The sequence below is a fragment of the Microtus pennsylvanicus genome, chromosome 10 (genome assembly GCF_037038515.1).
Source record: "Microtus pennsylvanicus isolate mMicPen1 chromosome 10, mMicPen1.hap1, whole genome shotgun sequence".
NCBI classification, from domain to species: domain Eukaryota; kingdom Metazoa; phylum Chordata; class Mammalia; order Rodentia; family Cricetidae; genus Microtus; species Microtus pennsylvanicus.
The window spans coordinates 28,355,395-28,380,940 of NC_134588.1; the positions used below are offsets into that span (position 1 = coordinate 28,355,395).

At 49.3% G+C, this 25,546-nt stretch overlaps 1 protein-coding gene across 23 annotated transcripts in view; it reads left to right on the plus strand.

Annotated features, from left to right (window-relative positions):
• Window positions 1-25,546, plus strand: part of Plekha6 (pleckstrin homology domain containing A6) — a 144,057-nt gene that overhangs the window by 54,766 nt on the left and 63,745 nt on the right. The window contains exon 1 of one of the 23 annotated variants that reach the window (XM_075987947.1): window positions 7,648-7,716. The exons of 21 other annotated variants lie outside the window; for them this stretch is intronic. The gene's annotated coding sequence lies outside the window, so the exon portion shown is untranslated. Of the gene's footprint in view, window positions 1-7,647; window positions 7,717-21,547; window positions 21,717-25,546 lie in introns of those variants that run through there. One more of the 23 variants, XM_075987961.1, reaches the window with a different exon arrangement.

The window sequence follows — 25,546 nt, forward strand, 5'->3', positions numbered from 1 at the left end:
AGATGTGAGAGGCAGAGCTGAAATCCAGGCCCTTCTGTGCAATAATTTAGCCTCTCTGAGCTTCTGTTTCATCCCTTGTAAAGCCAGGATAGGAAGTGTTTTGTGTGGGGATCAGATGAGTGAATTTGGAAAGCCCTTGGCACTATGCTCACCCGCTCAGTAGCCGCTGCTCCTTAGCCACCTCAGCCCCTTGCTCTAAAGCCAGTGGACAAATCCCTGGGAAGCCTGGGGAACTGACTGCACAGGCAGCACCACCCTTCCACACCATGGCTTCCCATTGGCTGTTCATGTTATGGAGCAACACACCTGGTAATCAGGGTTGAATGGGCACACCTGTACAGGTCCAGACTGTCCTACGTGGAGAACTACCAGAAGCTTTCATACAGTGCTTGGCCAAGCCTCTTTTCAACCCCTCTGTGGTTTTTACCATTAACACCGTGTGTGCTTAAAAAGTCACAGATAGCCCTCCCTCTTAACCAAGCCCAGGGCACACTCAGATTCTCTACCATCTCTTCTTCTAAATTAAATGAAGCGGTGTGGGGGGTATTGGAGAGATGGCTCAGCAGTTGAGAACATTGGTTGCTCTTCCAGAGGTCCAGAGTTCAAGTCCTGACACGGGCATGGCAGCTCACAACTATGTGACTGCAGCTGCAGGGACTCCGACACCCTTCCTGACCTCTGCAGGTACCAGGCACACAAGTGATGCACAGACATACATGCAGGCAAATAAACATACATACGAATAAACATACATATAAAAATTTTTAAAAAAGGACAGGTGTGGTGGCGCATGCCTTTAATCCCAGCACTCAGGAGGCAGAGACAGGTGGATCTCTGTGAGTCTGAGGCCAGCCTGGTCTACAGAGCAAGTTCCAGGACAGCCAGAGCTGCATAGTGAGACCCTGTCTCAAAACAATAGGAAAATGTGCTGATTCTTGCTTATCAACCCCAGAAGGTCATTTTCTAGAGTTCTACAGGATGCCCTTAGACAGGAGACCCCGAGGGAAGGAAGCGGTGGGCTTTAATGACGATCTAGTGGTGGTGTTGGGCTGGGGCAGCTGGAGAGGCTCTCGGTGACTGTGGGATGGGAGGCGTCTAAAGAGCACAGACTCAGCTGGCAGAGGGGGCCCAGGTGTCAGCCAGGCCTGGCTTTCACTCCTGGGCGGTCAGTTTGTGCAGACTCGCAGGAGAGGTACTACCTTACTGCTTGTCCTGCGGAGAGCTGAGGTCGGGGCTGGCCACTGCTTGGGAAGGTTCTGGAGCTACTCTGTGAACCTTGTCCCTGGTGCCACAGGCTTTATGTTTAGATTAAGCTTTCCTTTGACAGTAAAGGGAGATGTCTGTGACTTTGCACAAGGCTGGAAAGAGTCTTACTCAAGTCTGTGGTTGATGCTTTGGCTTCTGTGGGCAGCAGGTTTCCACTGTTGATGATGAATGCGACTGTTTAGGAGAGAGATGGGGGTCACAGGATCATTCTCTCTCTCCCTCTGTGTGTGTGTGTGTGTGTGTGTGTGTCTGTCTGTCTGTCTGTCTGTCTTCCTCTCTCTGTTTTTGTCTTGTCACCATTTGGTACCCCTGTGCTTTTGCCCCAGATCAATAGAGCAGTTTCCACCCTTGGGGACAGGAAAACCAGAATAGCATGCCTTCCCTCTGGCCCTCTGACTTGTGGTGACATTTTAGCCTATGCTGACTCTTCCAAGGATGAGTGTTTATCTGTCTGTTGTGTGGTGATGAAGATTGAATCTAGCAACTCGTCCATGCTGGGCAAGCAAACCACCACTGAGCCATGTCTCCAGACCTTGGTTTCCTAAGACAGACTCTTACTGTGTAGCTCAGGCTAGCCTAGAACTCTCCATTCTCCCACATCAGCCTCAAGTGCTGGCATCACAGGTGTATTCTGTCACACCTAGATGGAGAATGAGTTAACGTCAGTACGGTTGGTGTCTGTCTTAGCTTCCCCAGTGTCTGGGAATGGGTTTCAGTTCTAGCCATCCACACAAAGGTCAAAGCAGTGACTGGCAGGCTAGAGAAGATGGAAAACAGGACAGTGTGGCTTTCCAGAGATGCCCCCATCTTTCTGGAACAAGTTAGCTAAGTTGCCATCCCTACAATAGAGAGGAGGGGACAGCTCAACCCCGATGCTCAGCCAGATCTGTGTCCTCATCCCAAAATGCCAGAGTGGCCAGACACGGCTCTGGAGCATCTAGAGAGGCCAGGCAAGGGAACATATTCTCAGAAGACTGTCCCTCTGGGCTCCTTCACTAGCCCACCCAGTAGGGCTACCATACCCGCATTTCAAGGCGCCTGATTAATACTGCGATCTGCAGGAATTGCATCCCGTAGGCGTGTGAAGCCAGTACCAGCAGATAGTAAAGAGCAGCTCCTAATGCTTCTCTGCAGTCAGGCAAACAACAGGGACCTTTCCAGGAAGCTGGGGGAGAGAGAGCTGTCTGTGAGAGGCTCCTGGGTGGCTGTCAGCAGGCAGCTTGAATGGGTTTCTGCCTTTGTTGTTGATTGCTTAATTAGACACCCACATGGTTCTCCCTGCTAATGACCACAATGCCCAGAAGATCACAGATAAAGTGTGGGTCGTGGAGGTGAGCTCTCTAGGACAGTCAGTCACCTGAGAGTGAGGAGAGTGAGCGTCATGCTGGCAGAGCAATGGTGATTTCTGTGGTCCTGCAGCCCTTTTGTTGCTGAGGGAAAGGGAGAAGGGGAGGCTTGTCTTACTTCTGTCTCCAGTGTAACTTCCCGTGTGCACTCCAAACCCCGGGCTAAGGGCTTCTCTCTTGAGAAATTGGCATCCCAGTGTCCAGAGTCCCTGAGCCAGGGGACTGGAAAGTGCTGGGTCTCAGGGGTGGTGCACCATGATGGGGCCCACCAATGTCTCCCAGCACCTGGCAAGGCAGTGTGGAGGGAGAGAGAGCTCATGGGAATCCTAACCACCCTACAGCCCAGTCGGGAGCATCGAACTGAGTTGGGAAATAAGGTTTCTGTTTGCAAATGTTTCTGATCTCCTTAGACAGGGTGAGGCCACCTGCTGGTGGCTGGTGATTTGCTGCTCATGCCTGGGGGCTGGCTGCACCCTACCCAAGTACTCTCGAGCCCATATGCCTAGGGTTGAGACAGTTGGGATTTCGGACAAAAGATTCCCAGTCCTGCTCCCCATCCTCTTGGCTGAGCCAGCCAAATATTTGCCAAAAACCTAGACTGCAGAGAACTTGCCCAATCCCAGGTAAAAGTTGCATTTGTGCTGCTCAGGCAGGGGCATGCCTCATGGACTCCCGAGTGCTGCAGCCTGCTAGGAGCCCTTCAGCCAGGCTCCTGCAAAGCTGAAGGCCATGTCCCAACCAGGGACGGGCTGCGCTGCTCCTCCTCTGGTGTCTGAGAGGCTTGCGTCTTGGGTTTAGATGTTGTTTTGATCTGTTTTCTCCAAGCCAGGAGGAATGGATGCCTCTGGAGGGCAGAACCTGGCAAGGGCCTGTGTGCTGTTCCTCTCTTCCATGTTGTGAGCCCTGTCGTGGGGTGGGGGTGGGGGCAAATTAAGGGAGGGAGGTAGACAAGGAAACGAGCAATTCTGTTTATATCATAGCCTGAGTGCCTTTATGTTGGGAAGCAGAAAAAGGAATAATATTCAGTTTTATTCAGTTGTTTATTTGTGTGTGTGTGTGTGTTGGATGTATATGGGCAGGTGTGTATGCAGGTGTGATCACCTGTGTGAGTGTATGTGGGGCAGAGGTCATTGTCCTGTGTACTCTTCAGGAACTTCTCTACACCATCATCATCACCACCATTGAGGCTGGGCTTTTCAGTGAAGTTGGGACTTGTTATTTGGGTTGTGCTGGCTGGCCAGCAGAGCCCAGAGATCTCAGTTCCCACCTGGCGTCTCCCTACACACTCCAGTACACACTCCACTCTACGCTTCTGAGCAAGGCTATTCTCAGCTCCCACAACACAACGACTCTGTCTTTAAGCACCCTTCGGACATGTTGAAAAGAACACTTGAGAACTCTCGCTCTATTCGGCAGTTTTTGTCAAGCTTTTGCTTCCGAACTCAGGACGTCTCACTGTTTGGTTCCCGGACTAGAAGCAAAAGAGCGTTGTGGCCACGCGCTCCAGTCACAGGCAACGTTGCATCCCAAAGCTGTGAGCCTGCTGTCCTGTATTTCATTCCTGGGGCAGGCGACTGTCATTGCTCTGTTTTTCCTGCCTTGCAATTCTGGGGTCACTCAAACTCCCCACTTCTGAGGACGGGAGTTCTCACTTGTAAAGTCCAGAAGCACAGCCCTGTTTTGTTGGGTCCAATTTCAACTCAGACCTCTCTCAACTCTGACATCTTTCTTCTCCCAACTTTGTGTGTGTGTGTGTGTGTGTGTGTGTGTGTGTGTGTGATGTTCTTTCCCAAAGGTGTTGGCTTTTGTGTGGCCCTGTTTGGCCTTGTGACTCAGAACCAGTTTTTCTCCTACATGGATCTTTTCATTAAGCATATTTATTTATTTTGTGTATATGCATGCATGCACACGCCCCACATTGCATGTGTGTGGATCAGAGGAAAACTTTTGGGAGCTTGTTCTCTTCTTCCACCATGTAGATTCCAGGGATCAAACACAGATCACTGAGCTTTGGGTGCCATATTTTCCCACTGAGTCATCTCACAGGCCCCTTCTAAGTGGGTCTTTGTCCTGTATTCCTGTCTCCAGCAGAATGGGAGATGGAGACCAAGCAACTCTGCATTCATACTATGTGCAAGTGTAGGAGCCCAGAAGGAAGGCAAGGTGTTGCAAAAGAATTCCATTCCTTAAGATGCTTCAGGTCCCTCCCCTGCATCTCAGGCAGCCTGGGGTTGGCTTTAAACTCACTACATAGCTGGCTTCTTATTTCTGATCTACTTGCTACTATCTCGTGTGTGCGAGGCTTACCAGTGGGTGCTATCACGCCCGGTTTATGCAGTGCCAGGGACTGAACCCAGGGCGTGTGCTAACACTCTCTTTGCTGAGCAACACTGCCAGCCTTTTAATTTCTCTTTGGTCAATAATCTTCTCATGGGAGAAAAGCTTTCTGAGAAAAGCTTGCTGCTCGTGGCCTTACACACTTGTCATCTCGGCTGTGGGAAGTACAGATAGGGAGATCTCTATGACTCCCTGTCTGACCAGCCAGCCTGGCCTAATAGGCGAGCTCCAGGCCAATGAGAAACCCTGTCTCAAACAAGAAAAGAAAAAAGTCCACATGGGCTGTATGAGAACGGCTGACTAGCTCAGGAAGGTATGGACAGTACAGAAAGTTGCAGTGCCAGTGGGCCAGGGCCATGGTTCTCGACTTGATTGCAGTTGGGGTGAGAGGCTAAAGAGGGAGGAAGCCAAACTGAGCTGGCAGTTGTAAGTACATTTGGCTACAAAGACATCAACATGGAGGGAAGGGAGAAAATAGGGAACCCACTGGTGACTGTTTCTACCATGTTGGTTACAGTGCTCACAGATGGTTCAGAAAAGTATTTCATGGTGCAGGCCTTTAATCCCAGATCTTGGGGGGCAGAAGCAGGAGGATCTCTGTGAGTTTGTGATGAGCTTGGTCTGTATATCAAGTTCCAGGTCATCTAATACTACCTAGACCTTATATCAGAAAAAACAAGGACGATTAACCCATACAAGCCTCTCTTCTGTTTATCTCAGATCTGCCCCAGCGCCCTTCTTAGAGATGGTCACCATCACCTGTGCCTGCTGTGTCCTTCCTAAGACACACTAAGTTGTGGAGCAGGTCAGCCAAGTATGACTGTGAGCCAAATGCAGCCTACTACCTAATTTTGGATCACCTGCAAGCTAAGAGTGGTGTTTATGTTTTAAATACCTGGAAAAACACCAAAAATAAGAATATTGTTTTCTTAGCAGCTCTGTGGGAGCTGAGAACTGAACCCCCGTCCTCTATACATAAAAGCTGTATGAAATTCAGACCTTAGTGAGCAGAAGGAGAGTTTGGCTGACACACCCACACTGGCCCGTGTCTGTCCCTCCGGCTGCTCTTGCACATTGGGAGAGCTGATCAGGTGGAAGAGAGACTGGCCCAGGGTGCGACATCGGTTCTCCAACCCTTTTTCTAACACATCTGTGGACTTCGGCTCTAGGCCAGTTCAATCATATTGGTAGTCATAAACCACTTTTAGCCCTATTCTGGGGATGAAGCTCATTGGTCGGGTATTGATTTAGTGTGTACAAGCCCCTGGACTATCCAGTCATTTCCTCCCCCCCGCCCCCGTTGTTTATTTCAAATAGTAGAATACTAAATTCCTTCTGCCTTTGCTCACTGCTTCTTGGGGACCATGCCATATCAACTCTATAGTGTTGTCGGAGGACGGTCAAGCTAGCTTCCTTTGGCTTTAAAAGTGTCGAGTTTAAGGTGAACGCCCCAGTGCTCAGTAGGAAGTTGGGCCCCTGTAGACCAAGCTTGGAGCCTGAAGATGGAGATGTGAGAGACAGTTGCAGGGAGAGCTGCAATGTGAGCCTGTGACCTTGGCCTGCAGATCCAAGATTTCCCCCAGCAGAAATGAAGTATTGTATTGTGACTGCCGTCCCCAGGCCGACTGTCAGAAGGCTGATGGAGAAACATGACTCCAACCCTTGAAGGAACAGAAAATAGTGAGGCAATTGATGGTCTCTTCTTGAGTCAGAAGAAAGCCAAAAAAGCCAAGTGTGGAGCTGCAATGGAGAGGGACCCCGGATATCTACCGAGTGTCTGACGTTCTCCTCTTGCCTGAAACACGCTCTCTTGATGAACTGTCCCTGTGAGGTGGCATCATTGACATCATTTTACAGATGAAGAAATTCAGACTCAGAGAAGTCAAGGGACCATTCCCCCAAACCAGCGAGTAGAGTATCTGGCTTTAAAGGCTTCTCTTTCCATTCTGCCAGCCAGGAATGCCAAGTTGGACTGGCAGGTTTTTCCCAGCTTTGCCAGGCCTTTTCATTTCTGGATTCCACATTTCTCAGCATGACTGCTATCGTCTTTTGCTGTTCTCACGTGGCCTGGGTGTGTTCTGTGTGCAAACATAAGGGAAGGGGGTGGCCCTCTGAGGGTGCTGTGCAAAACGCCAGAAAAGGAAAGGAGAGCGGTGTGTTTACAAATTTCTGTATGTCAGACCCGCATCTAGAACCAGATCCGTAAAAGAACATCCTTCCTCAATGCAAAATAAAGTCTCCCAAACTCAGCTCCTAAGCTGGGAGTTTGGCCAGCACCATTGTGTTTGTGGCCACTTTGGTACCTGGCGGGGACCGAGCTGCTGGGGGGACCTGGGCTGGGAGAGCAGCAGGCAGTGCCTGATAGGGCTCTCTCCCTGTGCTGGCTCAGCTCCCTTCCAGGAGCTGCTGTGGCTAAGGGATGTCTGGTAGGCAGGAGCAAGCCAGAAGCGCCAGAAGGCGGCAGCAGGCAGCAGGCTGAGGAGCAGAGGCGTGCTCGGTTATGTCACGCCTGGCCAACCTGAAGCTTCGGATCCCAAACACCACTTCTTCGGGAGACTTTCTCCCAGGTTTTCAACCAGCATCTCTCTAGTTAGCCCTGGAGCAGAGGGAGAGAGAGCAAGCTGATGCGAGAGTCTTGCATGGAGGCTGGGGAAACTCTTCATTCCAGGGCTCCTTCTCTGTGGGAGCTGAAGCCAAGGCAGCTGTCCTCGCTGCCACCGTCAGTGCCCTGCGTCTCTCAGCTGGGTTCTGAGTCTCCACATGGAAGGTAATGTTAGGGATCTTGGGGTCTCAGCTAGGAAGGGCTGGGGTTAACCACATCGTTCAGGGAACACCAGAGAGAGGATCGCAGCATGGGGTGTCCGTTCTTAGCAAGGATGCGTGTCTCTTTCACCCCTCTCCCTTTCAAGGTGTCCCCTCTTTCCCTCTGAACAAATATAATCCTAGATCCCCTCTCCTTGGGGTGTTCTGTGGAGATGTCTAACTTCTGGAATGAAATAGGACTATTTCTGTAGCTGGAATAGGGATCACAGAGGACCCTTACAGAGGCGGGGCCCTGGGTGAGCTTTAGTGCGGCAGGCACTTGGTTCCCCTCTGGTGCAGTTAACTAACCGGTGTGGCTTCCGGCACGATCTCCATGTACACTTACTTTGAACCCACTGCGGGAGTCAGAGCAGTGACAGACAAATGCCAGGAGCACTTTCTTCTTAACGCAGGGCAGGAGGGAAGCCAATGCCTTAGGTGGGTGGGGCTGGCATAGTGCCTGGATACAGATATTTGGATGGGATGTTGATTAGCGGCAGAGGGTGAGGCTGGTTGAATGCTGCTCTGGGTTTGTGTGTGATTAGCTGCAAGGGGCAGAGCTTGGCAAAGCACTTGGTACAGCTGCCGATGGACAGGCAGCTTTAATTCATGGCCGAGGCCCATTTGAGCAGTGACTGATCTTGTGGGCGGCATGGGCGGGGAGGAAGGATTTAGCAAGGTTCTGGTTGGGATGGTGGGTGGGCCAGGATGAGTGGGGTACAGCAAGAACCTCAAAGTGTGATTTGAAAAGCAGATTTAGGAATGACGAGGTATGTATTACAAGAGCTAGAGACAGACCTGGAATGGTTGGAAGGGACTAGGAGAGGGTGCAGAGGAACCCCAAACTCTGCTATTCTAAAGCTGCGAGCACCCAGGAGATCTCTGCTCCCTGTGCAGATGTAATCTGGAAGTGAAAAGCAGGGTTGCCTGCTGCCTTTGAGGAAACGGCTGTGTGATAGGCATTGTGGATCTGGCAAAAGCATTTTGAACGCAGGAACTCAGTGCCATTGAACCGGAGTGGGGATAGGCTGGGGCAGGCACACCGATCTTCGTTAGTACTGTAATTAGCGGTTTGTTTGTATGCTGCCGTTATTTTTGAAGCTATGGGAATTTAAAGAAAATGCTTCTTATTTGTGTCACCAGCTTCTTCCAAATAGAATTTCCCTTGTTGACTGCTGTGTAGAAGCTGCTGTGTGTTGTTGGGCCCACAGGTAGCAGTAACAATTGTTGGCTGTATCAGTCTTCCAGCTCAGAACCACGCACTGTAGTGTCTAACACTGCGGGGTATCAGCACTGTGTGTCTACACTGCTGTCCTGTCCAGTGTGGGGCATCAGCACTGTGTGTCTACACCGCTGTCCTGTCCAGTGTGGGGCATCAGCACTGTGTGTCCACACTGCTATCTTAGCCAGTGCGAGGCATCAGCACTGTGTGTCTACACTGCTGTCCTGTCCAGTGTGGGGCATCAGCACTGTGTGTCCACACTGCTATCTTAGCCAGTGCGAGGCATGAGCACTGTGTGTCTACACTGCTGTCCTAGCTAGTGTGGGGCATAGACAGCCCGTATATCGAGGTTCTGTTGAACTTGTCCATATTGGGTTTCATGGTCTAAGTTGATGAGGAAAACTGACCAGGTCTCTTCCTCAAGAGGGCACCAGATCTCATTACAGATGGTTGTGAGCTACCATGTGGTTGTTGGGAATTAACTCAGGACCTTTGGAAGAGCAGCCAGTGCTCTTAACTGCTGAGCCATCTCTCACTAAAGGTAACTTTAATGAAATCTCTGTCATTCTATTTATATATAAAACTCAAGATTCAAAAGCTGGAGTGAAAACCAGCTAGCTCAGAGACATCGAGAAGCACCTAGCTAACTCTCTGTCCTTGTTGGTGGCTCCAAAAGAGAGCATCCTTCTGCTCCCCCAAACAAAAAAAAGCCTTGACCCTCCAAATCTCTTCCTATTCCTTCTGGTGCACTTCTCTGTCTCTTCCAGATGCTCTATGATTCTTTCTGTTAACTAGCTGCTAGCTCCGCCTTCTGACCCAAGGTTAATTTTATTTAATTAGTGCAATTGCAAACTTGGGGTTTCCAGTGTGATTGAATATTCCCCAACACAGACAGTGTGATACTCTATGTGCTCCACTCTGCTTACTCACTCCCATCCCACCTCACCCCCCAGTCACACTGAGCTGCTTAGTAGGGTGGAGAAGCCCCTCCCCTGAATCTTCTGCCTGTGCCTCGCCTACATGATGCTCGCTGCCACACCCACAGCCTACTGTATCTCTTAGGGATTTCATACTTCACCTGGGCCAAATGGTCTTTCTGTCTTTACTTATTTCAACAGTCAAGAGCACCATAAATTTCAGGGGTTCACAGAAACATGGGGGCCCAGGATGGAGATGGAGACTCAGTGAACATTAATTCATAAAATAACCAAAGCCTTTCTGCAACTCTTTATTTGGCATGTGTCTTCCCAGAGGCTAAGCTAGCACTCTTGTGGTTTCCACCCCCACCCATATCAAGCACAGAGGGAGGTCTAAATCTCCAACATTTACAGTCTTTTTCTTAACTTTTAGGCTCAAGTTAAAATCAGACATGGAAGGGTCATCTGCCCTTGAGTCCCAAGTTTTCAAGTGTTGGTCTGTGACAGTTAAGATGAGATAAGGAGAATGTATTTAAAGCAAAAGTGTTCCGTGTGAAGGACTTCCCTTGGTGATGGGAGATGTGTTCATATAGTCTGAGGTTACAGCTTTCTGCCTTTCCATGGGTGGATGGTGAGAATAGATGGTAGTTGGGCTTTACAGTTTCCTTATTTGGCAGAAACAGAAAGTTGGCAATCTTCTGTTGGTTCCTCAAATTTCAGTTTTTGAAGTTTTACTGGCCCATGAAATCTCAAAATTTTGCCTCCAGGATTTTCTCTAAGCAGACCTTCTGATAAGGCCCCTGTCAGGCAGCCTCCCTCACTCAGGCTCAGCCTCTGATCCTAGGCCAGTCCCCTGTGGCTCTCATGCCCAGTGACTTCCAAACTGAGTTTTGGCTTCCCCATTCCCAGGCTGAATGAGGTCTCCTCTCCAGAGCAAGGCCGCCGGCCAAGGGTCAGCTCTCGCTTCCTCTTCCGTGTCCTGAATGACACATATGGAGACTTCCCTTTCCCAGCTCAGATCCACACAGTTACCTTGTGGAAATGATGACATTATCTATCCTTGAGAACCACAGGCACGATCTGTGGATTGTATTTGGGGAGCAGCATTAGGTCTGTTTTGCACCCTGGGTCTTGGTACCCAGCCTGCATCAACTAACTATTTAGAAGCATCTCTCTAGGTGGCTGGGAAAAGGACTTTTGCAAAGCTCAATTCTTAGTGATGAACTCTCAGCTTTTCTTGAGCTCTTGACTATAGACTGAAACTCTTCCAAACTGGAGACTTCCAGAGGCCTTAGAAGGTCTGAATTGTCTGCCTTCTAAGGATTTAGGCCTGGAATTCCAACAAATATGTGGGGTTCCCCAGGCAGATCACCAGCTACCAGAAACTCAGGCTTGTGGTCGCTCTGAGCATGTGTGTAGACTTGTAGGAACAGAAGTGTTGGGAAAGATCAACTTGGTTCCTGGAAATTGAACCAGTGCTCTTCTTTGAGGTGCATCCTCGGGCCCTTTTTCAGACGTACAAGATCAGGTTCTTCTAGTCCAAAAAACAGTTGAAGTTTCTGAATTAGGCAGGGGGAGTACATAGTAGACCATAAGTCTTTCTGGGGCGCAGAGAAGTGTGGCAAGCTTATCTGAGGTACACAGGGCTCTGATCCAGGTGCCAGAGAGTCCCTGCTCCATGAGGTGTCTGGAATGCTGATATGGTAAAGCCTAAACCTGGAGCTTCTGGCAGACACTGTGGGTTCCACTCCAGCTAGCTGAAGTGGGGGGTGCCCAAAATGGGAAGGGATCCAAGAGCTGTACCTTGAAGATCTCAGCCACCTCAGAGTGCACAGTAGAGCACTAGGGTTCAGCTCATGGCTCACTGGAGTTTGTGGAAGGCCGGTGATGGCAGCAGGCACTTCTCTCAACTCATCTCTGGTCACTTCTATTGGTGACTTTCTTCAAAACATCTTTGACATGAGCAGGGTGTGGTGGTGCATGTCTTTAATCTCTGCACTTGGAAGACAGAGGCAAGTGGAATTCTGTGATTTGGAGGTCAGCCTGGTCTACACAATGAGTTCAAGCCAGGCAGAGAGAACTAGTGAGACCCTGACTCAAAATGGAAAAACAAAACAAATGAAAACTCACTTTTTGTTGAGGGTTGAGCCCAGGGTCTTGCTCATGCTAGGAACAAGTTCCACCATGGTGAGCCACCTCAGATATTTAAAAAAAAAATTTTTTTTAAAGTCTGTGTATGTGAGTGTTTCTATGTGTAGGTGTGTGCACATGAGTACAGGTGCTTCTAGAGACCGAAAGAGGGAGTTAGAGATAGTTAAGATCCACATGGCATGGATGCTGGGAACTAGGGTTTTCTACAAGGGCAGTATGTGCTCTTAACCGTCTATCCAGCCCACCCTCCAGATTAGTTTTTATTTTGAGATAGGCTCTTATGATGCTACTCAGACTGACCTTGAACTTGATATGCAGTTCAAAAAGGCCTTGAACTTGTGGTCCTCTTGCCTCCGTCCACGATGACTAGTGTTACAGACATATAGCACCAAGCTTGGCTGATAAGGAAACCCCTGGCTCTGAATAGGTCTAGGATAGAGAGTCAGAGAGTCCAGCCAAATTCTTGGAGATAAGGATTTCTTCAAAGACACTCAAGCTAGGGGGGCAGATGTGTGAGCCATTGAGCGTGGCTTCTTCTGAGTGCAAAGGTCAGCAAGGGCCTGCCTTAACTTTCGAAGCTTTGCCATGGCATCTGAAGCTTCAGAGCTAGTATGGTCTTGAACTCGCACGTGGTGTCAGGTAGCTCAGCCCCTTTCTCCCAGCTTTGGCTGCTTCTTCTGTATAGTAAGGGAACTGAATTTGATTGCCTCCCCCCCCACTGCTAACCATGCAGGGTGTAGCTCTCCATGTGGTAGACAGAGGGTCCTCCCCAGGGCCTTCAGGAAGACCTTACTGTTCTGCGAGAAGGAGTGTATGCTGACAGAGTTAGAATTCAGGTCATTTGTCCAATGACTATGTCTCTTCGAAGGGTGACTTGGGGCGCAGGGTGGAGTTAGGTGTTGGACAGATCCAGGATCAGCTCTGGGAAGTCCATTGGGATGACTGGGTCTCTAAGAAAGTCGATCACCTATGAGTCATCACTGAGTCCCTAAGATGTGTGATGGAGCCAAGAGGCTTGAGTAGAGGAGTTGCCCAACACTACTAGCTGTTATTGATGAGGGCTGACTTCCCATATAAAAATCTCCTGGGGCCATGAGATGGCATCAGGAGAAACGTGCCAAACCTGTTCCGCTGGATGTTGGCGTGTTTGCTCCCCACTCACCTGGGGGACACCCCATCTTCAGCACTTTCTAATGCTCAGAATCCTTTCCTCCTATTGTTCCAAGTTCCCACAAACTCAGATCCCCCTGCTCTCAGTGTTTGCCATATTTGGGCCATTTATTCCCCTGGGGATGCCCGCAGGGCACAATGGTGCAGATATGGCCGTGGGAAGGTGGAGAGAGCACTGGGTACCCAATGAGGTGCGGAGTCGGGAGGCATGTCTGGAATCTTCAGGCATGTCTATACCTGAGGTTCAAACAAATAACAGCATCACATTGCCTCTGCCAGCTCTGCTCAGGGTAGACAAGCAGCAGGCTTTTATAAAGGGCTGGGCTTTGACTCTTCTCCCGAACCCCATGCCAACGTGATTCCAGAGAGCCAGCCCCAGGTCCCAGGAACCCAGAGACCCTCTCAGGTTGGTGATAAGACTGCCAGCATCTTTAGTTTAAATAACTCCAATGATTGCCCTAAACTCTATGTCTGGGGGGTAGGTTAGAGAAGGATAATTATATAGCCCCCCACTTCACTGTGTGACCTCTGAGGGGCCTGTGGATTTTAGGATGATAGGCACAGTCCATACTCTCTCTACTACAGAAAACCTTAGCCATCTGGATTAGCTGCCCAGTTGTTTTGTTTATTTTTTTGTTTTTTGAGACGGGGTTTCTCTGTGTAGTCTTAGCTATCCTGGAACTCACTGTAGACAACATCTACTCAGAGATCACCAGATTAGCCTTAAACTCAGAGATCTGCCCTCCTCTGCCTCTCAAGTCCTGAGACTAAAGGCATGTGACACCATGCCTGTCCTCCACAGTCATTTTAATATATCTCTGGCAATACTGCTCTCAAGAGTCGCAGAAGGGGGATAGAGGCTGTAAGAAGACTTGGGCCAGGTCAGGCCATGTTTTGTTGCCAGATAGGTCCAAGTCTGGTTGGCGTTTACTGCCAGCTATATTTACAAAACCTTGTCTCAGGTGTTTGTGGATTTTGGAATGTTGTGAAGGCATTGCGACTGTATACTGTCTTGTGTAATCTTCTAGGGCGGAACTAATCTCCCCATTTCCCAGATGAGGAAGTAAGGGCTCAGAGGGGATTAGGATGACTGCATAATACCATGTTAGTATTGTGGTTGGTAAGAATCCGTCTGTCAGGGAGCCGGGCATTTTCCTCTGTGGTGTGCCTCTTATCTCTCTGGGTATGAATGGAAGATTGTTGAGGGTGGGACGGGCATCCCTGACTTGGCATCTTCCCCCATTGGGAAGGCACTTTCTGATAGGCATCAATTTGTTGATTTGTACATTGACTTCTGGGATCCCGTAGACAAAAAGCTCAGAAAAGAAGCTAGAGCTGAGCTCAGTTTGTGGCTTAAAAGAAGAAACCAGCTGGCTTTGTGGGGGCTGTGAGAGCCAGGAGCAAGCGTGATCACGGGTAATGAGAGAAGAGCCATCCGCAGCGGAAACGGCTCTGTGCCCTTTCTGGAGAAGTCTTGCATGGAGTAGGGCCATCTGCAGAGGAGTTTGCAGGCAGCACTGTTCCCAGATAAGCACGAGGGGGATGCACAGCTTGCAATGGAGGGAATTCAATTAGAGGGTCTCTCTGGTCTTCATTAGCGATGTGAAAAAAAACAGTCAACGGAAATGCTAATTCAATCTGGTGAGGACACAGCATGCTTTTAACACTCCCCTGGAAAGACAGACACTGCTCTGTTGTTTGGGCAATGCTACAGGGAGCAATGGCGTGGGCAACCTTTCTCACCTACCTTCTCAGGACTGTTAGATGCAACCCCTCTCTCTGGATTACTATAGATCAGGCAAGATTTGAACTCTGAATATTACCCCGTGTTCATGGTATTTCTCTGTGCAAAGAAGCCTGCTGTCAGCGAACGACAAGCAGTATAAGGCCTAGCGGATTTGGAGAGGTACGGACTGGACTGCATCTCTCACCGGGAAGATGCCCAGTAGGAAAGATGGTCAGTTAGTTGCTATAGGAACAAAGAATATCTGCTCCAGCCAATTGCAGAGTAGAAAGTGGAGGTAGAGATCTTCTCATAGCGGCTATTGGATCATGGAGCTGGTAGCAGAAAAGCAGACATTTCTAAAGAAGACTAGAGGGACAGATTGGACCCCATGGCTGGGGAGAACCGTGAAACTCAGAGACTGCAGAGGACACAGGACGCTAAACTTGTTCTCTCCTCACTAATGCTATCTTCTATGATAGTTGCAAAGTTGTGTCCACTGACTGGCAGCCTGCTCAGAGTCCTTTGAGGATCAGTACCGCTCTGCCTTTCCTTAGGGACTTCAGCTCACCCTTATGCCCATGTCTGCTGTTGCCAGCTCGCTCTGGAGCATCCCTGATGCTTTTCTGGACTTTAGAAGTCAGCCCACCTGTTTGATCTGATCTTTGCCATCTTTGTCCTTCTTTGCCTTTTCCTTCTCAATTGCTTCTATTCTGTCCTCAAATTAGCCTTGTATGCAAAGTCTAGAGGAGATGCTGGGTACTTTCCACCCTGCACCCCTGTACTAATTGTGACTTCTGGGCCCAGGTTAGTAAAACTTCTCAAAAAAAGCTTACATTTTGAAGGTTTGGTTATAGAAGCCTGAAGTGTTTCTTAGATCTCACTGTCAGAAATGATTGGACCCTGGAAACAAATGAATCAAGAGGCTGGTTGTCTTGGGCTGTCTTGAGCTGTCTTGGGGCTCTCTTAGGCTGTCTTGGGCTGTCATCTTGGGCTGTCTTGGGCTATCATCTTGGGCTGTCTTGGGCTATCTTGGGCTGTCTTGGAATGTCTTGGGGCTGTCTTAGGCTGTCCTGGACTGTCATCTTGGACTGTCTTGGACTATCTTAGAATGTCTTGGGGCTGTCTTAGGCTGTCTTGGACTGTCATCTTGGACTGTTTCGGGCTATCTTGGGGCTGTCTTGCAATGTCTTGGGGCTGTCTTAGGCTGTCTTGGGCTGTCATCTTGGGCTAGCTATTGTTTCTCTTTGTGTTCTGGTTCTCTCCTGTCCCTTAGTGCAGGAAAGAATTTTAGCCCTTTGGGCAGCTACAGGAGGAGAAGGTGGGAGAGTATCCCTCTTTTGGACATGTTACCAGTAAAATCACTCGGAAGTAGAGTGGTACCTTTCTTCTCTCAACTACAGTCTTTACTCCCAGGGAGGAACTTAGGACAGGTGAGATCAAGTGCCTATCCTGTGCCAGGTTTCAGGAGCATGACTGTTACCATGGTGACTGTGGATGCTGTGATGGAGCAATTTCTACAAGGCAGACTGGACTCTACTCCTACAAGGATTTGGCTTGGAGAGTTTTCATGTCCCTAGGTAATCTTGCATGAGATTTTTTTACATTTGCATATGTGTACATAATGTATTAAAATCAACGTACCTTTGAAGGTGAGGATTTGGGCCTGGGAATTTGGAACCCTTTTTCACTTGCTGTAGCCGTTCATCTGAAGAAAAAGCAAAGAAGACAAGGAGCCTTCATTTGACTGTACAAGAAGTGGCAGAGAACAATCTGTTAAATTTTTCTTTCCCACCAACAGCCTACTGTGGGCCATGAGAAAGGTGTGGAAGTTTGGGCAAGTTAAGAGAGGGATATGAGATGGAGGAGGCCATCAGAATGGCCCAGGCCAATATATTATCTTCTCTCTTTTCTCTGTACTAATAGATCTTGGGGGTTGATAGCTCAAACCTCCAAAGAATTGCTGGTCATTTTGAATTCCAACAATACCCAAATCACAGTGAGCCAGGTAGAGAGGTTGTATTTCTGTATCTTTGTTTTGGAGGGACCTAGACCCTGGGACAGTGACGGCCATCAAGTGTGTGGCTGGTGTCGTGGGAAGCATGTGTGCATTAAGTCAGCGAACCTATTACCTTTATACTGCAGAAGAAATGGAGGCCAGAGAGGGATGAACTTAGCCTTAGCACCCACCATTGGGAAACTGGCTCTCAGCAAACCCTGGCTCACGAGGGTGCTTCTCTCTCAGTGGGGGGAGGAAAAAGCTCTGCCCTTGAGAACCCTTCCAGACCTGACCTCTAAGCTTAGCGAGAGTGGAAGTTTGGGGTGGAAGGAGGAAACTGCAGGGGCTCAGTCTTTGTTCTGAGACTTTCTGGTGAGGGCAAACTGGCTCATATTTAGACAAGTCATGCTTTTCCAGAGGGTGTGCTTCCCAGACAAGTCCAATTGCAGCAGGAGGCTTAGGGCGGGTGTATTAAGGAGCCCATGATGCTGTCCACGTGAACTGTCTCCAACTCTACCCAGTCTCTGAATTCGTTTACTTTCTCCTTTGGCTGGGAGGGAGGAATCTGGAGAGTACTCTGTGGGTGGCAATAGCCTTGCGCTTACCGATCCCACTCTCCTGGGATAACACTGGAGAAGCTTCCAGAGTGTGGGGCTTCCTTCCTTTGCCCAGTGTTCCTCCTCCAGGCCTGGAGCCCCTCACCTCTGTCCACCATGTGTGCAGACTGAGCAGGCAGGCCCACAGGGTCTGTGCCTTAAGGGCCGTATAGGAGAGGGGGGGGGGAGGAAACTAGAAGATGGTCTGGAGGGTCTGCCAGTGAGTTGGGCTATTTCTGAAAAATAGAACATATCTACAGCCAGCCACAGAGGAGGTCAAACTCTGGGCGCAGGGCTGGAATGCAAGGGGCCAGGCAGTGGGTGGAGCTGTGGTTTTACCCTTCCTGGCAGCTTGGAAGGCTTAGCAGTGCCCTTTGGGGAAGGTGTGGCTGCTCAAAGCCAAGTGTGTGGAGCAGGGAGGGATTCGACCCTGCAAGTTGCTGATGCCGCATGCATGCACGCTGCGCTGCACACTGGAGACGGGAAGGGAGTGTGCAAGCCCCAAACTCCCAGCTGAGCCCAAGCGCAGAGTTTAGTCCCAGGTGTGGCGATTCTCAGTGCTCTTTGCCACTAGAAATAAATCAGGTTAAGCAAAGCTTGATGTGAGAGGAAAGTGAGACATTGCTGAGCCAGGGGCAAGGGAACTCAGAGAAGCACAGACATGCCGGTGTGTGCCAGCATGTGCCAGCGGTCACAGAAAAGGGATGGCTAGAAGGAAGCGTTGAGCGCCCATTCCCAAAGTCTCACCTAACATGTAACTCCCCAGTTGTGTGAGCCCAATCTGCTCCTACACCAGTGTGTCTGGAAACACACAACACACATGCCCACCCCTCCCCGCCCTCCTGCACTCGTCAGCTCACCCATGAGCAGCTGTACTTCATCTTCGCGTGTGCATGTGTGTGGTTCGGGGATTTTTGAGTGGCTGTTTATGGCTAGAAAATTGCCTGTTCTGGCTCTGTCACAGAAGGACCATCTGGGCTAAATTGACTGCTTCGTGACCTTTGTCCAGACTGCCCTTGGCCTGCCCTTCTCAGCCCTGAAGACACCTCCCTCATCTTGCCATGTATCCTCCCCAGCTCAATCTGTGTCTGCAAGATGGGGCAAGGGTTTCAGGTGAGAAGTTAACTCTCCTAGAGGACTCCCCGAAACACTTAATGGTGGCCTCCTCTGGCCTCTCATTCACTCTAGGAGTAATGGGATTCCTTCTCTCCTGTCCACTGTGTCCCAAGGGGACAGGAACTTGCCCATACTACAGCTGGGCCGTTGCAGCAAAGGCACGGAATGTGGAACTAGGTAGTCAACGCTTTCTGCCCAGGGATACTGTGGCTAGAGCTGACTTGCTTTTCAATGCCCAAGAAAGATAGGTCACGCAAGAGATGTCTACCTCCTGGTGCAAAGGCTGCTGAGATCCTCCAGCATTGCTCCTAGGGACAAGAGAGGATTCTGCCTTTGACGAGCCTTTGGTCTGAGATGGGGGCAGAATTGCAAGTAGATTTAGTGATCTCTGGGTATTCTTCCTCCCCACCCCCTTTTCTTTCTTGAGACAGGGTCCTACCATAGCTCTGGTTGGTTTGGAGCTTTCTATGTAGTCCAGGCTGGCCATGATAATGGCAGTCGGTCTTCTGGTCTCACCTTACTGAATTGAAAGATTGCAGAGCATCCCCTCTGGGTGTTCTCTTGATAGATGGCTTCTTTTGCACCAGTTTCCCCCCTTTCTCCCTCTCTCCCTCCCTCCCTCATTCCTTCTGTGGTCTCACTAAGTAGTCTTGGCTAGGTTGGCCTAAGTCTTGTAGAGATCGACCTGCCCCAACTGCTGTATTAAAGGTGTGCGCCACCATGCCCAGCTTTGGACTACTTAAGCATCCATCTTTCTGAAACAAAGTGCTGAAGGGGTTATAGTCCAAGAGTTTTTGTAGTGAAAATGGCCATCATCTCCGAGGGATCAACTGTTAAGGCAGTTACAGGCAGACAGTAATAATCATCGGCTCCCACTGAATGTTTATTAAATGCTGGCAACGGTCTCCCGTTCCCATTGGTGGTAATCTCATTTAATCCTCTAGCAAACCCATGAGTAAAGGTCCTGGTATTGTCCCCTTTTACAGCTGAGGGAATGAAATAAAGAGAGAAATGAAGTCACTCTCCAAAATTCTGTGGGCAGTAACTGGAGGAGCTCAAATTGGGACTGAGGCCTATTCCAGAGCCTTAAACCTCAAGACTCATGCAAAGTCAGTGCAGGGCAAACAGAGAGAAGGGGTAGCTGTGGACTAGCAAAGTAGGGATGTCATGTTGCATAACTGGCACCAAGCTGGAAGACAGTAGCTTGAGCTCCGTCCAGGGCCCGAGCCCCTCCAGGTCTCTAGCATCCTTAGCAGAGCGGAGGCGGGTCACCTGACACCCCCCCCCCCCCCGCGATGGGGAGCAGAGCAACGGGGCTGAGGCTGGGGTGAGGCAGATGCTGTGGCTCAGGAGAGTCTTTCTTTCTTCTGTGCCAACTGTTAGGTTTTCCCGGGGAAAAGGAGAAAGATTGGGTGTTCCGGCTAGTTCTTGTTTCAGAAAGAAAAGGTCTAGCCACAACCCTTTGTCCTGTCATTGCTGTTTCCTACTGGCTGGAGAGGGAGGAGAGTTTGGCTACTACAGCTGTCAGACAGCTGTGACTCCCCCCTTTTCTTTTTTTAAACTTTTGAAAACAAGGGTATTTTCTTGCGTAACCACAGACCAATTAGCAAATGCCGGAAGCATAACATTGATACAGTTTTATTCGATATACAGTCCGTATTTCACTTCACACTCAACCTAAAAACGTCGTTCAAGACTACTCTGGGGTCACCACTTCTCCATCGCTCCTTGTCCAGCCTCAGCTTTTCTTTGTTGCTCATACACTGGCTTTACTGTGTCTTTCAGGTCTTGTCCAGTCTTCCCCCCTCTCTCCCTTCTTTCTCATCCCTCAGCTGGGTTGCCTAGGATAACTGTATCAAGATATCCTTCTTAGGCATAAAATTTAAATGTGTGGGGTGGTGGAGGGCAAGGCATGCCAAAAATTCACCAAACAAGTTGAATAATGTTTTTTTCAACTTTAAAAAGATTTACTTATTTATTCTATGTGTATAAATATTTTGCCAACATGTATGTCTGTGAACCACGTACATGCCAGGCGCCCATGAAAGGCAGAAGAGAGTGTTAGAGATCCCCTGGAACTGGAGTCACCGAAGGCTGTGAGACACCATGTGAGTGCTGGGAATGGAACCCAGGTACAAGTGCTCTGAATCGCTGTGCCGTGTCTCCAGTCCATAGATAGATGTTATAGCACCACATTAAACAAAAACAAACATTTTGTGGAAAACGTTTGCCATTTTAAATCAAGTCAAGACCAAGAAGGGTGTCACTCCAGGCCACCCTGGAGCCCGAGGCAGAGAAAATACACCAGACACACAGCTGACTTGACGTGACATGTCAGTGTTCCTTAAGCCTTTCTAGTGCATTAGTTTTTATTAAAAAAACAAAAAACATATTGCATAGCAGTGGTGGGGGGGCACGCTTGCTTGACTCCTGGGGCCCTGGGTTCTATCGTCAATGAGGCAAAACAACCACCACAGATTTGCACTGGAGTGGTATAAATCTTAGTTGCTGAGATTGTAGTACCCTTTATACATGGTACCCCTGTGTCCTGCAGGATGGGTTTCTCCCCCTTCCAGGCATTCTGTCCTCAGCATAAGAGAGAAAAAGGTAGGGCTCCCGGCCAGAGGCTGTTCTCTTGCCTGGCCAGAACAGAGGGAGGGTGGAAATGGGGGGGGGGGGGAGGAAGGGTACAGAGGCCTTTGGCTGGGAGCCTCTAGTAACAGCTTCCAGCTGCTTCCACACCCACTAGACTTCCGGCTAGGGAGTGGTGTTTGGATGGCCTTTTCCCCCCTTTTCACATCAAATGTGCGATCTAATTAGGACTCCGGATCCCTCAGTCCTCCCCGTCTTGATATCACAGCTCCTCTCAGTTGATCCCGCTCCCACCCTGCTAGGTCTTTGGCTGTTTGTACCAGAGCTCTTTCCCTGGAACATCCACCTCAGGCCGAGTGAGCCCGAGATGTAGGGCTGCATTCCCCAGGCTTCTGCAAGCCAAGCCAGGGTAGCAGGACCCAGCTTTGCTGCGGACAGGTCCTGAGGCTAGGAGGAAGGCTGCGGTTGGAAGGACCAAGGTAGGTCGTTCATCCAAGACCCCTGGCCGCTCAGAGCTTTGGCGTCACGTCTGTTCATCTGTTCCTCACTACTGTGTGCGTGTGGGAAGCGTGGGTGCAGATGGCACGTGTGCGTAGGTCATACGTGAAGGTCAGAGGACATCCTTATGGAGCTGGTTCTCCCTCCACCTTTGCCTGGGTTCCAGGGATCAAGCTTAGGTTGTCAAGCTTGCAGAGCCAGTGACTGCGCACTGAGGCATCTCACTGGCCCCTTATTTCTGTGTTCATTTAGATTAGAGTCAATATTACTTTCCTGCCCGTATCACCAGGGGTCATAAAGGAATCAAGTGAAATGGTGGATGGCTGTTGGATCATGAGGCTGTATTTGACCTTCCTCTTCTGTCATAAACAAGCGCTCCTTTATCTCCATGTGCACGGCCTTTGGGCTTCCTGAATTAATTGCTGCAAAGCCATGAGAAAAACACAGGCTGATCAGGACCCCTGTCCATCCCTGCTGTCCAGCCTCCCTTCCAAACGAGGGAAGAGGCCACTGGGAAAGGAAGGCTGGAACCTGCCTACCTATCCCAACCCTGAGCTCCATCCGCACCTAAAATGTAAGGTGTACGTTAAGAGGAAGGAGTTTTGTCTAAAGCCTTTTCAAGTGAAGGCTTTTCTTTTTATATTTTTACTGAGTTACAGCTGATATAAAATGGCATAGATTTAGACGCTGAAGCAAAGTATTTTGTGAGATATTCTTTTTGCTTTATTTTATTTTGTGGATAAGGTTTCATTATATAGCCCAGGCTGGCCCCAAATTCGTGGTCTTCCTGCCACAATTCAGATAATAAAGGGCTGAGGAGGATACAGCTCACTGCAAGACCTTAGGTTCAGTCTCTGGTTCAGCCACAAGAGAAAAAAAGTCCCCGTCAGTCCCTCAAATTGCTTCCTGCCTCAGCTGCAATTCTTGCTGTACCTCCCCGCCTCCTCTGCAGCCCTCGCTGTACCTCCCCGCCTCAGCTGCAGTCCTTGCTGTACCTCCCCGCCTCAGCTGCAGTCCTTGCTGTACCTCCCCGCCTCAGCTGCAATCCTCGCTGTACCTCCCCGCCTCAGCTGCAGTCCTCGCTGTACCTCCCCGCCTCAGCTGCAGTCCTCGCTGTACCTCCCCGCCTCAGCTGCAATCCTTGCTGTACCTCCCTGCCTCAGCTGCAGTCCTTGCTGTACCTCCCCGCCTCAGCTGCAGTCCTTGCTGTACCTCCCCGCCTCAGCTGCAATCCTCCTTGTACCTGTCCTCGGGCCACACTGTTTTCCTTTCTGCCACCACAGACTAGCTTACAATTTTAAAGTATTTTATCATAGAGTCTTACAGTGTATCCTCTTTCGGGAGGTCTGGGCTCTTTCACTCCGTGTGATTATTTTGAGATCCGTCTAACTCATTTCATTGCCGGCATCAGTAACTTATTCTCTTGCGGGGTGGCATTCTTTCCAGTGGATTCGTGCTGTGTTCACGGATTTGTTGACTGTTTTCAGCTTGGAACTGTTCGTGCAAAGGTGCCGTGAGCATTGGTGCCTGTGCCCTTGTGTAGACGCAGGCTGTAATTTCTCTCCATGACTGTGTAGGAGGAGGGTAGGTGGGCTCTGTGGTGCTGCATCTTTAACTTCCCAGGATGCGGCCTGCTTTCCGCCAGTGAGATGCACCATGCCTGTCCTTGTTGTTATCTGTTCATGCTGGACCACACTGGGCATTGGCCAGTCTTTCAGATTTCGTTGTTCTAAAACGTCCACGCATTGGGGTGTGCAAGGTGTCCCATGGTTGTTTCAGTTTGCACTTCCTGTGTCTCCTTTGCTGATGTTTACTGTCTCCATGTAAGTTGTGGAAGTCTCATGTCAGCTCTGTGTTTGGGGTACACTTTACTGGCCTTTTGTTTTTGGAACGGTGTCTTTTATGAACAATATCTTTTATTTGATGAAGTTCATATTATTGAGTTTTCTTAGACAACCCCAAAGTCACTGAGATTTTTCTTCCATGTTTTCTTCTAGAAATGTACTTTCAGCTACTGTTCATAGGCCTATGGTCTGCTCTAAGTTTCTTTTTAATGATTGAATGCAGGGTTCTCTTTTTAAAAGATTTATTTATTTCAGCCAGGCAGTGGTGGCATATACCTTCAATCCCAGCACTCGGGAAGCAGAGGCAGGAGGATCTTTGCAAGTTCAAGGCCAGCCAGATCTACAGAGTGACTCCCAGTTCCAGGACAGGCTCCAAAGCTACACAGAAAAACTCTGTCTCCAAAAAACAAAAAAACAGGAAAAAAAGTCATTTATTTCGTGTGTGTGTGTGTGTGTGTGTGTGTGTGTGTGTGTGTGTGTATGCGTGCGGGTGTGTGCCTGTGTCTGGTACCCTTGGAGGTCAGAGAGGGCATCAGATCCCAAGGAACTAAAGTTTCAGATGGTTGAGAGCAGCCATGTGGTGCTGAGAATCGAATTCTGGTCCTCTGCAAGAGCGGCCAGTACCCTTGACTGCTGAGCCAACTCTCCAGCCCCATGGGGGTTCTTTTTTTTTGGGCAGTAGTTGTTTGTTTGGAATAGAGATCTATGGTCTGTCCAGTACCATGTACTGAAATCATATTTATATCTTGATCACAAATGGATAGGTTTATAGGTAGGGGTGGAGGCAGGAGGTCCAAGTCAAGAAGGGAGAATTCTAAGACTGCCTGTCTGGAGGTGGCTCCTCTGTCTAACTCCCTCCAGGTCTTTCTTTCCCTTAGGACCACAGGAGGCCTATTCCTTTCTCTTTCCCCATTAACATAGCTGGAGGCTGGCTGATCCCAGCAGGACAAAGGAGGCTGGAGTGAGGACCAGTCAGGCTCCTCTGTCTCTAGATAACTCTTGCTTTCTTGATCCATCTTGCATCTACCCCTCTCTTTCAATTATTAGGATCTTTTCCAAGTATGTCCCTCTGGCCCTCTGCCAAAAAAAAAAGGGCTCTTGGTGACAAATTTCTGTGTTAATTAATTTATTAATTTTGTAAGTTTTTTAAAGCTTTATTTATTTAGTATACACATGTATACAGTATTCTTCCTGCATGTATGCCTGCAGGCCCGAAGAGGGCACCAGACCTCATTACAGATGGTTGTGAACCACCATGTGGTTGCTGGGAATTGAACACAGGACCTCTGGAAGAGCAGCCAGTGCTCTTAACCTTTGAGCCATCTCTCCAGCCCTCTGTGTTTATTTATTTATGTATCTTTATAGCACTACCACTATGTCTTGAGTACTGAGGTTTTATTCTTATTCTAAGTACCTGCATTAATAACTTCCTCCTCCTTTTCTTCTGTGGTAAGGCTTGAACCTGGGGCCTTTTTCGTAGAAGGCGGATGCTCTATCATGGAACTACATCCTCAGCCCTGGCACCTTCTTCCCCCATCTGCTTCTACCCCTTCTCAGGCGTGTTGTGTAGCCAAAGATGACCTTGAACTTCTCATCTTCCTGCCTTTCCTATCCTGACCCCCAGTGCTAGTGTGATGTGCTTGCACCACCTAGTGCTGGGGATCACACCCAGGGCCTTGTGTATGCTAGGGCCTTGTGTATGGCAAGACTTCTGCCAACTGAGCCACACCTTGAAGCTTCAGACTTTGGTTTTCCGAGACAAGGTCTCATTTGGTTAGAACAGGCTGGCCCAAAACTTGCAATCTTCCTGTCTTTGCCCCGTGAGTGTTAGGATCTATTCTTCTTTTCCAAAGTTTTTTGGTTAGAACACTCTGATTCTTTTTCCATGTAAATTTTGGATTTTGTCTTTTTTTTTTTTAAAGAATTCACAGAGATTTTGCTTGGGATTGTGTTGAATCTATAGTAAA